The sequence below is a fragment of the Limulus polyphemus genome, unplaced genomic scaffold (genome assembly GCF_000517525.1).
Source record: "Limulus polyphemus unplaced genomic scaffold, Limulus_polyphemus-2.1.2 Scaffold3195, whole genome shotgun sequence".
Lineage (NCBI taxonomy): Eukaryota > Metazoa > Arthropoda > Merostomata > Xiphosura > Limulidae > Limulus > Limulus polyphemus.
Genome location: NW_013668805.1, coordinates 1 through 16,192, shown reverse-complemented (window position 1 = coordinate 16,192; position 16,192 = coordinate 1). Strand labels below are relative to the sequence as shown.

Genomic DNA, 16,192 nt, shown 5'->3' with positions numbered 1-16,192 from the left:
ATTAAAATATAAGGATGAGATTATAAACAGTTCACTAGGGCTAAATGTTTGCTTAGATTAAAATATAAGGATGAGATTATAAACAGTTCACTAGGACTAAATGCTGGCTTAGATTAAAATATAAGGATGAGATTAAAAACAGTTTAATAGGGCTAAATGCTGGCTTAGATTAAAATATAAGGATGAGATTATAAACAGTTCATTAGGACTAAATGCTGGTTTAGATTAAAATATAAGGATGAGATTATAAACAATTCACTAGGGCTAAATGCTGGCTTAGATTAAAATATAAGGATGAGATTATTCCTAGTGAACTGTTTCTAAATGCTGGCTTAGATTAAATATAAGGATGAGATTATAAACAGTTCACTAGGGCTAAATGCTGGCTTAGATTAAAATATAAAGATGAACAGACTTCTAGAATCAGTCTGAGGGAAATTTTTTCGAATGGAGTAATTTAAATGATTAAACCTCACTTTCAGTTGTTCTGTACATTGTTTATCACTGGACATGATCTAATATTAATAAAATATGACACGTGAGAGCCTTAAAATATGATTAAAATAATACTAATAGTTAACCTATTAATAATAGCTCTATTACTTAAAACTTCATGGAACTGTATCACTACTTCATTAAGTAATTTCTAGATAACTAGTGTATCAATGGCAGTATTACTAAAAGTAATAGTACTTTATTACTTAATTACTAATAGTATTGACACCACTACAACTAGTAGTAATAGTTATTAATACTACTAATTACTAGTACTAGCAATTAACAAACGACTTGCAAACCCAATAATAATTATACCAGAAAATATATATTTCGTACTATGGAAGCATGTAGTATATTTTCTACAATAATTATCATTATCCTTATAAGTTATAAGCCGTTTGTTAATTTACTACTGTGTTAGCATAACAATTTTCATTACACAAATCCCTTAAGGCTTAAGTTACTTAGTAGAGGTACTAACACTAGTTACAGTACCACAGTATTAATGTAGTGACCAATTACACATTTTAAGGATTAACACATATACAAATATTTCGCTTGCACTGTAAGCTAACAGATTATGTAATATTTCGTCTGTTCCAGAAAAAAAATTCCCAAACAATTTCAACACAATTACTTTGAAGTAGTTTAAGAACAAATTAAACAATATCAAATATACTTTTCACCAAACCTTCTAACTGACCTTCCCGTTTTCTCCGTATGAGTACTTGAAAAACCCAGATCGAAGGTGGATATCAAACGAAAATACAAAGTATACTAATTAATTTATTTCATTGAATTTCGTTTTTAAACCAATTATTAGTAGCTATTTTATTTTATATAATATTTATTTAAGTCATTTTAAAATTTCTATGAATAAAAGGTTAATAAATCTATACTGATGAAATCAGGTTTTTATTAGTATTACTATAGAAATATATTACAGAGCTACGCTGTAAAATATATTTCGCTAGTTAAAATTTAATCAATATTTCTTTTTTTGGGAGGATGATGATTTTTCTTTAAAATTTTATAAGGTAAAAACTTATGTTTATTACATTTTTTCTGACTTATAATTACACAACCATTTTCAGCCAGACGTAAGCTTAAGAACTGGCTTCGTAAGTAATGACATTACTCAATTATTCTTCATAGTTAGTTGTTTGATTAATATTTTTGCCAACTGTATTTTTGATAATGGAATTCAGATGCTTGTTTATTAGAGAGAGTTTTTATGAGGTCATAATGACACAAGGTCTAGAAATTTCAGAAAAAATTAAGGCCTGAGAACTGCATGTGTGCTAAAAGGGATACCCACGTATTTAGGAGAAGGGCGGCGTGTTTTTTTTTGGGGGGGGGGAGGAACTAATCTAAATCACTTAACTACTATTAATACTTCACTGTGACCACAATAAAAAAGGAAATAAATAAATCTTAAAACAGCCCAATATTACTAAATATCCACACAATACGAATTACCATATTATAGTTTTTCCCTTTCAATTATAATTAATGTATTAGCAACCCCTCTGATTGAGCTACTTAAAATAAATACAATCATGCAGTGAGTAGGTACCCTACAGAGTGCAATAAAGAAGTATTACACACATCAAAAATATTATAAGGTAATGAATGTACATGTAGTATTTATTTTCAACTGACTGGACAATCTTGCACATATGAATATATATAAGTTCTTATAAATAATATAAATCCTTTAGACGCAGTGATTTTCCCTCTACTAGTTAAAATCGTCTGTAAATTTTCAGTTGCATTTATTTTCTTGAATAACTAAACAAATAAGTTGTAGAACAAATGACACCAAACAGTACGGTAATAACCTAAACTTGTAACTATTTCAAAAGAAAAAAGAAACACAGTAGTAATGCAGCTCGCCACTGGAATACGGCTCCGCTCTCGAAATGTGTAGAATAAAAAACATTGCTAACCATTAATAAGGGGTTTGCTAACACGAGATATTACCAGTTGTGTATTGCTGCCAGATCGCACTTGAATGTTACTGTGGCATGTGAAATTGGAACTGAGTCTCATCAGTTCTGAAACTAAAAGTGTAGATAAAGATAACTTATTCAGTTTACACCTGAAATTAAATGACTTTCTTCGCAAAACTCTCAGTGTCACAGAACACTCTATCTGTTTGTGACCGCCCCCACCCAACTATGTATAATGGTAGTGCTAGAGCTCTCATGCAGCCCAATATACACTATGTCACTCTCTCTCAAGAGCTGGCGTCAGGCACTGTGTGACTGTTCAGGCTGAAAAGCAAGTTTCAGTGCATTAAAATGGTGAAATATTTTGTGATTTTTAAGACACGTAAATATGACATTAAAATACTTAATAAAATAGATGCTACAATTATACTATGTGTTTTAAAAGTAGACATTTTTAATAAAAATATTTTTATTTACATATTCATCCCTACACATTTTACAGAAATGATGATACAGTTTTAATTATTATTCTTTTTGTACTTATCTTTTGTATTAATGATTTGTTATTAATTTTTATATCGATTTGGAATCTGAAATTGGGTGGGCAAGTCCCACTGTATCATTGGCCATGAGGCCTCAGTAGAATCTAGAAGCTTCCTCTATTGCCTCCTAGTGGCACAGCAGTGTGTCTGCGGACTTACAACACTTGAAACTAGGTTTCGATACCCCTAGGAGGCAGGACACAGATCGCCCATTGTATAGCTTTGTGCTTAATACAAACAAATAAACAAACAAAGCTTCTTGTGTTATATAGAAAGATAGATTGTATAGTTTAGCAGTTCTCAAACTTTAGAAACCTGAGTACCCCTTTTAATTTAACTATTTTTCGCGGAACCTCAAATTTATCGATGTTGTTTGTTTTGAAAAAGAAGATTCCGTGTACAAGAAAAACTGTATTTCAAAATTAAATAATTTAATTCTGAGAAAATATTTTTTGTTATATAGATCATATTAGAAAATTATTTTAATGAAATTTCGGACATGACTTGCAGACCCCAATTTGAGAAATGCTGGTATAGATTGTAAAGTTAGGCCTATCAACGAAGGTTAGTCTGTAGCAAACGTTATTGAAGAAATAAATTAATTCGTTATCGTTACGACGACTGGACTTCACATTGTTTTTGACAAATATTTCTAAAAGAACCTGTTAAACGACAAAAACAGCAATTTTATTTATTTTTGGTTTTAGTGTTTGAAATGTTGAATATTATAATTATTCGATATCATTATTACTTTTTACACTATGAAGGTTATTTTGCGTAGATAGCTTAGCACATTGATCTTGGTCCGTCCGTTTCCATTGCAGCATAAACTAGAAGAAATATGAATACAAAATGTGGAGGTCATGCTTGCAAAAGTTGTGTCTTGTTTAACTTAGTAGCAATTTTAATATTAAATGTTTACATATATGTGTATCTTTATAAAACTTTGCTCTTTTTGTTGGATTATATACTTACAGAGCTCAGCATTTTATGTAACTTGGCTCGATTTTTTAACATAAAATAATGTTTAGGAACAACATGGGACCTATTGGTCATCTCTATTCTATTCTCTAAACTAAATTTAAATAATTTTTAAAAAATCTTAAACCCTGCCCTTGTCATTCATATACTTATCAAGCGTTTTCTTAAACTCACTTAAATTTACTACCTCTACAACATCCAAAGGCAACCCTTTCCAAAGGCCAACCACCCTGTTAAAAAAATGAAACTGTCTTAGCTGAAGATGACAGCCACCTTGCCAAAATTTATACTTGTGTCCCCTAGTCATACTATTTTCACTGTTAAATATGAAAAAGATGATGCATTAACACTTTCAATTCCTTTTACAATCTTAAACACCTCAATCAGATCCCCCCTAACTCTTCTTTCTTCAAGAGAAAATAATTTGAGAGATTTCAACCTCTCCTTCTATGACAACCCCTCCATCCCAGGCAACCCTTCTCTGAACCCTTTCCAACAATTCAATGTCCTAAGTTAAAGAGCCCAAGACTGAACACAATATTCCAAATTTGGCCTAACCAGCCTATACAATGAAAGCATAACCTCTTTAGAGTTGTATTCAATATTTCTGAAGATAAAACCTAAAATCTTATTTGCCCTATCACTAGCAACAGCACTACGCTTGGATGGCTTTAGAGACTGATCGACTATTATACCAAGATCCCTTTCTTTCATAACACTGTTAAGGTTAATTCCAATCCAAATTATACTTATAATTCAAATTATGATAACCCACATGCATTAACTTGCATTTACTATAATTACAACCCATCTAACATTTATTTGCCCAACTCACTAACTGATCTAAATCCTTTTGTAAAACAGCAGCATCCTCTTCACAGCTAGCAATACCCAAGACCTTGATATCATCTGCAAAGTTAAGTAGTTTATTGACCATTCTTTCATCTATGTCACTGATGTAAACCAAAAAGAGCAAAGATCCTAGGGGTGAGTCTTGATGTACCCCACTTGTGACATTAATCCAGTTTGACTAGACTCAATTTGTGACAACCCTCTGCTTTCTTTCATCCAGCCACTCTCCTATCCAATTTATCCTGACTTATCCACACATACGGATATAATTTTTTACAAGCCTTTTATGTGGCACCTTGTCAAATGCTTTCTGAAAATCCAAATGCATCAAATCTAAATACTTACCCTCATCTACAACTACAATTAATGCATTAGCAATCCCCTCTAATTGAACTACTTAAATATAAGCACATATCACATCTTTGTGTAGCTGGTACCTTTATTCTATCTTTATTTTATACGAAAAATGTTTTGGTCATATTCGAATTAGAATAATAAACTGGTACGTGAAAACTTACAAGTGCTTCTCATAGATGGCGTAAGATTGTTATTTTTCAACTGTTAATGTTCCGAATATTTTCTATCCATAGTCCCCTTTTAAGTATGGTCATTTTTTATTCGCACCCTCTCTCCCCAACCTGTTGATTTTTTCACTTAGTTTCTGACAAAATACAGAACAGAAATTTATTTTTCTGTAAAAGTTCTAAACACTGCAAGCTGAATATTTGAATAGAGTTGTTTAAACATTTGTTTAACAACAAATAAGAGCTTGGAATGGTCTATTATTTCATTGGGGGTGTGTCTTTGAGCCAAATTATTTTCGGAGAATTCCACTCCTCATCAGTGACCCTGGACACTACCACCAATGAAATACGAAGAATTAAATTGTGGCGGAATGCTACAAGTTCTTCAAATGCCTATAGAATTATAGGCTTCTTTTTTGTAAGTGTGAAACACGTAAGTACACCATTTCGATGCAAACTGAATACTTGTGTGTACAAAAGGACAATGATCGAAACTAGTTATAAGGACACAGAGGTCACGTCCTTGTATTGTTTTTTTTTTTTTTTAGTTCTTCCTTTACACACACACACACATGTATATACTTGCAAGTTATATCTTGAAAACCAGTCGTAAAATATTGGCTCGAATTCGTCGAAATGATCACCTCTCTTCACTGTGTCTTTCAAGGACACGTTTTGTAATTTCTTCAGTTTATACCCAGTTTTGAAACTATTGTCTATTTTTTCCTGTATCATTTAATAGAGGAATTGCTTCGTGAAATGAAAATATTTCGCGACTTATGTTCGGCATTTTCGCATCATAACTTTTTACCGTAAATACTACGGAGGTAGATCTTACCTTCCTGTGGAAAACTCTCTTTCTGTTATTTCGGGAAGTTTTTGTTGGCCGAAACTAGCTAAGAGTGATAATACCCAAATATATATGTAATTACCTTTCATCTAATTTTGAAAGACTTATTGCTCATACTATCATGTATTGTGGAAAAACTAATTCAATATGTTGTACAAGATATATGTATGTGTGTTTATTTATAATGAAAAATAATTATTCTTTTCATCTTAAATTAGTGTTTGATTTCAAATATTATTTTATAGAAGCTTAGTTAAACTATAAAAACTTTTTAAGAACAGAAAATTTATTTTTGAAACTTATTTAATCAATAAACTCATCTTAATATAATGGACGTAGCGTGAATATATGTATCAATGTTTATGGCCAAAATAATAAATACAGTGTAGCGTCACCTATTGAATAGCACCACTAACAAAAATCCATTACAAAAATTCACTTTTTGGGTATTCAAGATTCAGACAATTAGAAAAATAACCATTTCTTTACCAAAGAACGCCCGTTTTTAAAAAGTACTCTCCTCACAACAAGAACACAATTTTCACTAGGACTGTACGTGAGGGTTTGATTATATTTTTATTGGTGTAATTTGTAAATGTGGTACTAAAGAAATGTAGTTCTTAAAAAAACTGTTATAATTTTAATAATGGGTACCACTTTTAATATATGAAAACATTACAGTTTATACTAGCACAATTCGAACACTTCTCTTGTGCAGTACTTTCCAGAAAAATCATTTTTTTTTAGAAAATGTTCACTTTTTCTAATTTTTTTTCAATGAGGTATGAATATTACGATTAATAACACAGGCCTGCGATGGTTTTATTGTCTTGAAATTTTTACATGTTCCACAGTAATTCCTGTACTGTGAATCCGAAAATGATATTCATTTTCCTCCATCATGTACAGGTTTTTAACAAAACATCATAACGCAATACATAAAAGAAAGACCACAACACGTAGTTTTGAGACGAAAAGACGTAGATTTCACACAATAAAATCAGGATAAATGAGGATGCATAGTCGTTTGACATCAATGTTCTTTTCCTTTTCTTCAGTTTGTTTGTATTTTTGTTAGCAAACATAATACTAAAAATGTCCATTGTGGTAAACGAAATAATAATTTGATCTAAGTAAGTTTTTCCTTCCCGATTTGTAAAAAATCCTGATGTGATAGAAAAAATGTATATTATTTCACTTAAATAAACACCCGTAGGATGGCGTTTCTGCTTGTGAAAATAATAAAAAGCCTCGGTTAAATTTCAGATTATAAATTGCCAAATCCGACGTCAATATTGTTGTAAATCAGTAAGACTTTTTTAGTAAGTTTGTTTATCAATAATGCTTAATTAATATAAACGACAGTTTTGACCGATATTTGAAAGTTTGTGTGTTTCTTTTATACATATAAGCCTATAATTTGCTACTATACACATCGATTACTTTAATTTGATGTTGAAATATGGTGATTCCTGTTTTTACTCTTAAAACGACGAACCAAGGTTATTAATAATGTCCTTCAAAATCTAGATAACACAATGGCCTTGAGTCACGTTCAACCATTACGTTTCTAACTTATATACTAGCCTTATATTTGGTTTGCGGTATTCTTACTGACAGATAAAACTGCAAGTTGTCTAAATTCTAAAACATTGTCAACTTTGATTTTAAAACCATAAATATTAACCAAGACAATATGTTCGTCTGGTTTGATATGGCGGCAATTAGAGATTTAATAATATATTACTGTCTACAAAAACAACTTATGATATCAGTAACCTTGCTTCTCTGGCGAACTTCTGATTACGCGCTTTCTTAAAAACAATGGTGAATTTTAGCCTTGGCATCTGCTGCAATATAATATTCCAGATGGCACTGAAGACAAACTGAATTTCATAATAATATGCAACAGAGAAAGCCTAGATTCCCGAATCGTTATGAAAATGGCACATTAGCGTCGAAACCATTTTATTGGACTGGTAAAAAGTTTGGAACAACATATAAAAGCATACGAAAATTCGGCAAATTTATCTAACGTGTGTACCTAACAAGAGTTTGGATACTCACAATAGTAATAAAAAAAAATTACATAAAGAACTTTCAGTTTTTAGATAAAAGGGAAAGGTGAATGAGTACAAAACTTCAACAATATGTTCTTAAACTTGTTAAGTTGGCCACAGAATTGATGTAAACAACTAAAACATGTTCCCCGGTGGATCAGCGGTAAGTTTACAAGCTTATATGGCTAATATCCGGAGTTCGGTTCCTCACGACGGATAGAGCACAGATAGCCCTTGTGTAGCTTTGCAGAAACACTGCAACAACAGCGAATATGACACAGGATATTTTAAAACAATCTAAACAACATAAAAAGGTAAACACCAAATTATAACATACACACGCCTCCTAATCGTTCAGCGGTAAATCTGACGGCTCATATTGCTATAAATCAATTTTCGATACCCGTGGTGGGCACTGCACAGATGGTCAGATGTGGTTTTGCGCTGTGCAACAAACAAACATACATACATACATAGACAAAATAATTATACAGATTGACAGATTGCAAAATATAACACTGTCTGGAATTAAAAGATCAGTTATGGCTAAAAATCACCAAAACTAAACTTTTTAGTTAGTTTGTTAGTTTACTTAAGAGCAAAGTCACATTTGGCTATCTGCTGTGTCCACTGAGGGGAATCTAACGCCCAGTTTTAGCGTTGCAAACTTGTAAACTTACCACTGTCTCACCGGGGGACTAAACTTTTGAATTTTTTGAATAGTTCTAGGCTACTGACGATGGTCACGTTAGAAAAGGTTATGCTAATAATCTTGATCTTGTATGTACATGGTATAAATCAAACGAAAATTAATGTTAAATTTCACATATATAATGAGAAACTTGTAGACGCTAGAGTCCTTAAATATAACCTTGAAAACCCGTGTTGAATTAACCAAGCCGAGCCCATCGGCCTGAAAAAAAAAGGGGGTTCAGTGGGGGTAGGCACAATCCTACCATATTAAAAAAAGAATTACGACCTTCATCAATGACAAAACTCTTAACGGGTTTACCTACGTGAAAATAAATTTGTTGAACTCGATAAATACAGAAAAAAAGAAAATAATGATGCTTATTCTCGAATTCTCAAGAAGGTGGCGTAATTAAAATTTTACTCACATGTTTGTAACAATATTTGTCGAAGTCTTTGACTTTCATCTTTTGACCTTCTTTTGGTGGAGGCAAAAATAGGGATTTGTAGCTTGAGTAAATGGTGTCCTCAGCCTTGTTTCTTTATCTTTTTTTACGATCTCTATTTGCAGGTTTTTGTATCCTCAATTTTTTATTTATCTTGTTTGCTGGCTTTTTTATGCTCAACTATGGGCAAAGGATTACTTGATATGGTAGTTAACTTTATACATTGTAATAATAATAAACATAGCTAGTAGCTGACTGATACAGTCATGATGATTTACTGTAACTATTGACTATTTGATCGCATTAGTTCGAGATGTAAAATGCTAAGCTGCAGCTGGAGATTGCCACAGAGATTTGTTTGAGAATATAATGAGTGTTTATAATTTCTTTGTAACTAAAGTCTCTGTATATAATGCACAGTAATGCAGTTTTATACATCAAAACAATTAAGAAGTAAGGAAGAGGTTGACCTGACCCTCCCAGGTCGTGAGAAAGCGGCCAAATACCGATCCAGACAGCCATTAAGATGTTCAAAAAAGGATAAACATTTTTCATAAAATGATAAATGTATTTATATTTAACGAATTCGTTCATTTGTTTGTTTTAGAGGCAAGTCACATTGGGCTATCTGCTGAGTCCACCGCAGGGAATCTAACTCCGGATTTTAGCGTTGGAAGTCCTTAAACTTACTGCTATCCCACCGAAGAACAACTTTGGCATAAAGAATACACACACTCATGCAAGAATGTGAACAAAGAACACGATTCGATTTTTTCTGGGCTTATTAGGGCACGGTCCTGGGCCCAGGTGATAATCCGGCCGTGTTTAAAATGTTTTTTTACTGGTATTTATATGATCATGTGAATAATGAGTTTTATTCTGTAACTGTGCTATGTTTATTGATTCTACACAATACAAAAGTATAATAAGAGCTTAGTTTGAACTATAGTAAAATACCGTCCACCTTCCAAGTTTTTGATAACTTGAAACATTAATAAATAAAACACCAGTTTGTTTGACTACTCATAGAAAACAGCTTTATGTGTTTGAATATCTATCAGTCTTCAAGAACTACCGTCCTAGACTTCTGCCAATCTACCTCTATATTAACATAGCAACCGCTGCGCATGCGCGACTTCACTGTGGTAGCTGACAATCGGTACATTGCTTGAGTTTTCCCGTGTTTTATCTAGGTATGACGGAAAAGCCAAGTTATGTTCCGGTGGTGGTAGGCGAGTCAGCAATCTAAAACCTTATGTATGTATATATGCACATCGGGGTTTGTTACGTGATTTCTCCCTTCTCGACATATCGCGTCAAACAGTAGCTCAAACACCTGATTCTTGGTCAGTAATCTGGTCTTCAAAGCCCCCCCCCCCCATTTCTTAAATTGACTTGATGACAGAAAAAAATGTTTGCAAGATATTATTATTCAGAAAGTTTAAACTTCGTAAGGTTTTATTAATTGATATACAAACAACTTGAACTGATACTAGATTTTTTTATTTCTTAATAACTGATTCATTTACAGTTTTTTTAAAAATAATAATTAAGTAAAACCTATCTACGGACATAATTTATTTTCAAAACAAAACAAACATTGAAACAGATGAGGGTAATCCAAGTATATATTATATATGTATATACACATTAAAAAGGAAATAGACTCTTTTATTATTTCTTACTATGCCCCCAGTGGCACAGCGGCATGTCCACGGACTTAAAACGCTAGAATCCGGGTGTAGCTTTGTGCTCAATTACAAAACAAACAAATAATTTTTTACTACATATTCACCCAGTTCTTTGGTTGATGATTTTTTTAGTAGACTGTTGAACTTTGAATTATTTCTTACTCTTTGTTTCACTTGATAACATTGATCAAATTAACTTAAGCGAAATGTTGAATTTATTAATTCCTTTTTTTAATAAACTCGATGTTAGTATGTCATTTAAAATTGTAGTTATTCCAGTGATCTCAAATACCTCATCTCATACTTCATACTATTTTTAATAATTTACTCAAGAAGTGTATTTCTCGTCATAACACTAACATTTACTCTTGTATATATATCAAAAACTCTGTTTATTATTGTTTTATACTCCACTAAGTTATAAACAAATAAATACATTCTTTTCGTGCGAAAATTCATGCTTCGCGCGTGTGTTATAAGATATTATCTCTATGAGTATCTCTTAACATATAGCACGCTAACCTGCTACTCGATATCACGTGATACGTGTTCTTTGATTGGACAAATTATCTTATGATTATTAACATAAGAAAAAACACGGCTTCGTGATTGGTTATCTTCCAAATACTGCGTTTGTAGTATTTTCTTGTAAACATATAAGCCCATGTTTAGTAAGGGTGACAATAAACAGTCATTTAATTGCATGTTTCTCCAATACCACTGTAATCCTTTTGAAGAACTTGAAACCATCCTCTTCGTAACTGTACTAACTGCCAAATTTATTTCAGTTCAAACTAAGTTTTTGTGCTCCGTAGTAAATACTATTAGTAGTATTTAAGATGGAGACGACTTGGTCATAAATTATGTTTTTTCTGAACTAACAGTGACACAACATCCAGTTATTGCTTTTAAAGATGTATTATTAATATCATTAGTCTATTTAAATTAAATCCCATACGACTAGCCTCAATACCGTAGTTAAAAAACTCAAAAGCCAAGTATGAACACTATTGTCACCTAGTAACCTAAATTTTCACAAACGAAAACTTAATCTGAAAGCAGTTTAAAACATCTAACAAGTAAAAATTAATGTTGCTCGCCTATTGCTATTAACTTCAAGTACAACAGGAACTACACCTTTATATATGGAAAGGTAATCTTATTTGACCAGAAAATATTCGTAGGAAATAATTTTCTATGTTACTCAACATATAGATCCATGAGTAAAGAAAGAGAAACTGAACGTCAAAAAGCAAAGTATATCGTGCATGAAAATAGGAGCGTATTATTTATTGATATTAGGCCTAGGAAATAATATTAGGCTTAATGTAAGTAACGATTGATTAATATAAATCATAATTGTGTTTGTTAACACTAATACTATATGGCGCTTCTTTTCTGTCGCTTAACCATTTGTTAATCTTTATTTTTTAAGCATTATTTAATAATCGACTTTGACTATTCTCTCTGTTTTTTTACACGAGTAAAAGTATACTGTATTACTATTACTAGTTTTTATTATATTTAAATTTAAGATTAATTGAAAAGCAGAAAACTTGTTTGAAAATTGAATTTTATAACGTATCCAAAGTATTATAATGTAAATATTTGTAGAATGAAATAATCGAATAAGCTGTATTTGTTATATTAAAACTCGTAACATTAACAGCGATATAAAAGAAATCAAAATATAAATAAGTTATACCCAAGTACATTTCAACAGACAAGTTCCAAACGTATTAATTTTTTTTTTTTTATTGAACTCGAAGAACTTCAAATTTATTTTTAAAGTAGTTTTTGTCACACAGAGCCTCATCTCCTAATAAGCTTCTTTCACATTCACACCTTTATGGCTTTACTCAAATATGTTTTTTTTCATAAAACACCAATATGTGTGTGCTGTTAGTTAATAAAAACAGTAGTCTCTACAGATATACGTTACCAGACTATCAATGACTTGATAGTCTGTGTGTATTTATTAAGTAAAAAGAAAACTTTATATGGGTAAACATTTTTGCCTGTGAATATGTGTTAAACTTGATGCTATATATATATAAAGTCAAGTTATATTTGACAAATGATAAAGAAACTAACTTGGACGTAACGTGGGCATATTGGACGTAACGTGGGCATACAGATCTAGTGCCACTTGAAATGTTATATAAAAAACAAACCTCAATCAGAAAAATTCTTTGCTCAGATAAAACTATTCCAAAAGAATTTATTTTGCAACAGATTCAGTGTGCACTAAAGTTTTGATGTTAGAGGTTATTTGGAGATACAAGGTTAACCTTGTTTACTAGTTTACCTAACATTATATGAATAACAAGGGGCTATTTTGTCCTTCAAAGCTGTCCTTGCACACCCACTGTTTCAGAAAAATAAAAATTAAACCGACACTATCTCTCGGAAAATCATTGATTCCACTCTTCAGCTCTTGTAGCAAAAGTACCAGTCTCCACTACAACCAACATGGCTTCAGGATAATCTTGTAAGCTTCAATAGGATCACCTGGAATACAGCTATAATAAAACAAAGTACTTTATTATTGAGTCCTTGGATAATCTTGTAAGCTTCAATAGGATCACCTGGAATACAGCTATAATAAAACAAAATACTTTATTATTGGGTTATAGGATAGTCTTATAAGCTTCAATAGGATCACCTGGAATACAGCTATAATAAAACAAAATACTTTATTATTGGGTTCTAGGATAGTCTTGTAAGCTTCAATAGGATCACCTGGAATACAGCAGAAATAAAACAAAGTACTTTATTATTGGGTTATAGGATAGTCTTATAAGCTTCAATAGGATCACTTCTCACTTGTATTTTCTCAAAAGAAAAAATTTAAGAGATGTTAACATATACCTAAAGATAACTCTTCCATAATAATTTTATCAGTCCTTCTGTGGACCCTTTCAAATAATTCAATAAGACAAAGATAAGATGATGTAATGTGACAAAAGGTCATTTGACCCCATTGAGGTCACCTATGGTCATTTGACCCCGTTGAGGTCACCTATGCTCTATCATCTCCAACTCAACTAAAAGTATAACCTTTTTCATTCAACTTATCAGCACATGGGATAGGTGTTCCTGTTGGTAACCCTTTTAACTTGGATGTTTACTGTATAAAAACTGTGTATAAAGACGTACTAGTTTAAAACGTGATTCTTAATCTACATTTTCACAAAAATTATTCACACGAATATTAGTGGAATAACCTTGTCTCTTCTTCATATTTATCAGATATATTTGTTTCTGTTTAGGTTGTTCTAGAAGACTATGTCATTGACAGGAAGATGGTAGCATGATATCCTCCAAGATAAATTGGGTAAACTTAATGATTTATTTTGTTGGAGAACCTTTGCTACAAGAATGCTAAGCAGATGTACATTCTTTATCTTGTATGCATGTAGTTGTTATGGTTAGGATGAAAGCTTTCTGGTTGGGACTTGAATCCTGGAAATGTGGTAAAGTATTAACTTGAAGGCTCCAGGTTCAAGCCCTGCTCAAGAGTTGATTTCTTAACATTCTGTTTTGTTATACAGTTTGATGAATAGTAAAGTGAACAACAGTTACTTGGAGGTTATAGTCTAGAATGACAGCTGTTATGACTCAATTGTGTTTGGATCGTTCAGGTAGAGACAGTACAGAACCTTGGAGTTTGTATTTGAATCAAACAAATAAATTATATGCCACACAATGTGCATATTATCTTTGAAAAACTGCGACAGTTTCTATATTTGTGACTGTTACAGTGAGTGTTTGTGTGATTGGCCACACTACATCGGTGACTAACTACAAGGCCGCTGAACAGTAAGTGTCCCTGTGGATGAATGTGTTAATTCACATAATATAGGGAACACTATATGAACTCAAGGTAATCTGGTTGTTTAGTAAAAGCAGTTAATGTACACACACACTTCTTGGATTACACTATATGTGTGATGATTAAAGAAACATAAGTAGCCGTGTATACATAGGAATGGAAAGGACAGACATGCAACTTTTGATTTCATCCTGTACACTTATTGGTGGGTGGGGTTATACTCGGTTGCCCTTCTAATTAGTGAGTGGGGTTATACTCGGTTGCCCTTCTAATTAGTGAGTGGGGTTATACTGGGTTGCCCTTCTAATTAGTGAGTGGGGTTATACTGGGTTGCCCTTCTAATTAGTGAGTGGGGTTATACTCGGTTGCCCTTCTAATTAGTGGGTGGGGTTATACTCGGTTGCCCTTCTAATTAGTGAATTATTTTCTTTTAAATTACTTATTAAAGCACAGCTCAGACTTGACTGCTAATGGTGAAATGTCACCTGAACATTGTACCTAGATCACGTGGTCTAGGGGTCAGAATCCTGCTGGAAGTTGGTGCCCAGTTGTAGTTTAACCTGCTCCTGTTTACTTGTATGATTTGTAAATAAATGTAGGTTCTTCTTTCTTTGGAGTTTGTACTATAAGAGCACAGATAAACAAAAACACCAGAAGTAAGAGAATAAAAAAAAAAAAGGTGACTTAGTTGGAAAGACTTTGTCACAATGAGATAATAAATATAGTTTAACTTGTGAATTTAACCATCTGGTTGTTAGTATCAGGAATGTATAAAATGAAATTAACTTAATGTACCTGTCTAATTGGCTCTGTGTCTGCTTCTGTAGCTGTCTTCCTTTCTCTTTGTTTATCAGAATGTCTGTCTAACTGCTCTCTTTCTTGACTGTCGTTTATACACCTCTCCATCTACATTGTTTAATATTGTCAAACATCGGAAAACAATGTTAGTTTAAGATGGTTATTTCTTAACAACAATGAACAAGTTTTTTGTTTGAACTTTTTGCAGCGGTGTCAAGTGAGAATTATACAATGTTGGTGTTTGTGAAAAACGTGTGAACAAGAATCTTTTAGTGTAGTTCCAAAACATGTTTGTACTTATAGTTTTCTTACTTAGAAAATGAAATAATGTCTTGCATCTGTGAAATTTAGGTTCAAACTCAGTTGATTTGTGAAATAGGTTTGTTCAAACTCTGTTGATTTGTGAAATAGGTTTGTTCAAACTCTGTTGATTTGTGAAATAGGTTTGTTCAAACTCTGTTGATTTGTGAAAT

General features: G+C 32.2%; 1 protein-coding gene across 4 annotated transcripts in view; it reads right to left on the bottom strand.

The window, feature by feature from the left end:
- The window catches only part of LOC106468867 (cytochrome c oxidase subunit 6B1-like), a 6,398-nt gene extending 5,170 nt beyond the window's left edge, over positions 1–1,228 (bottom strand). The window contains exon 1 of one of the 4 annotated variants that reach the window (XM_013929311.2): positions 1,190–1,228. The gene's annotated coding sequence lies outside the window, so the exon portion shown is untranslated. Of the gene's footprint in view, positions 1–979; positions 1,039–1,177 lie in introns of those variants that run through there. The other 3 variants (XM_013929314.2, XM_013929312.2, XM_022397218.1) reach the window with 3 other exon arrangements.
- Positions 1,229–16,192: the final 14,964 nt, after the last annotated feature.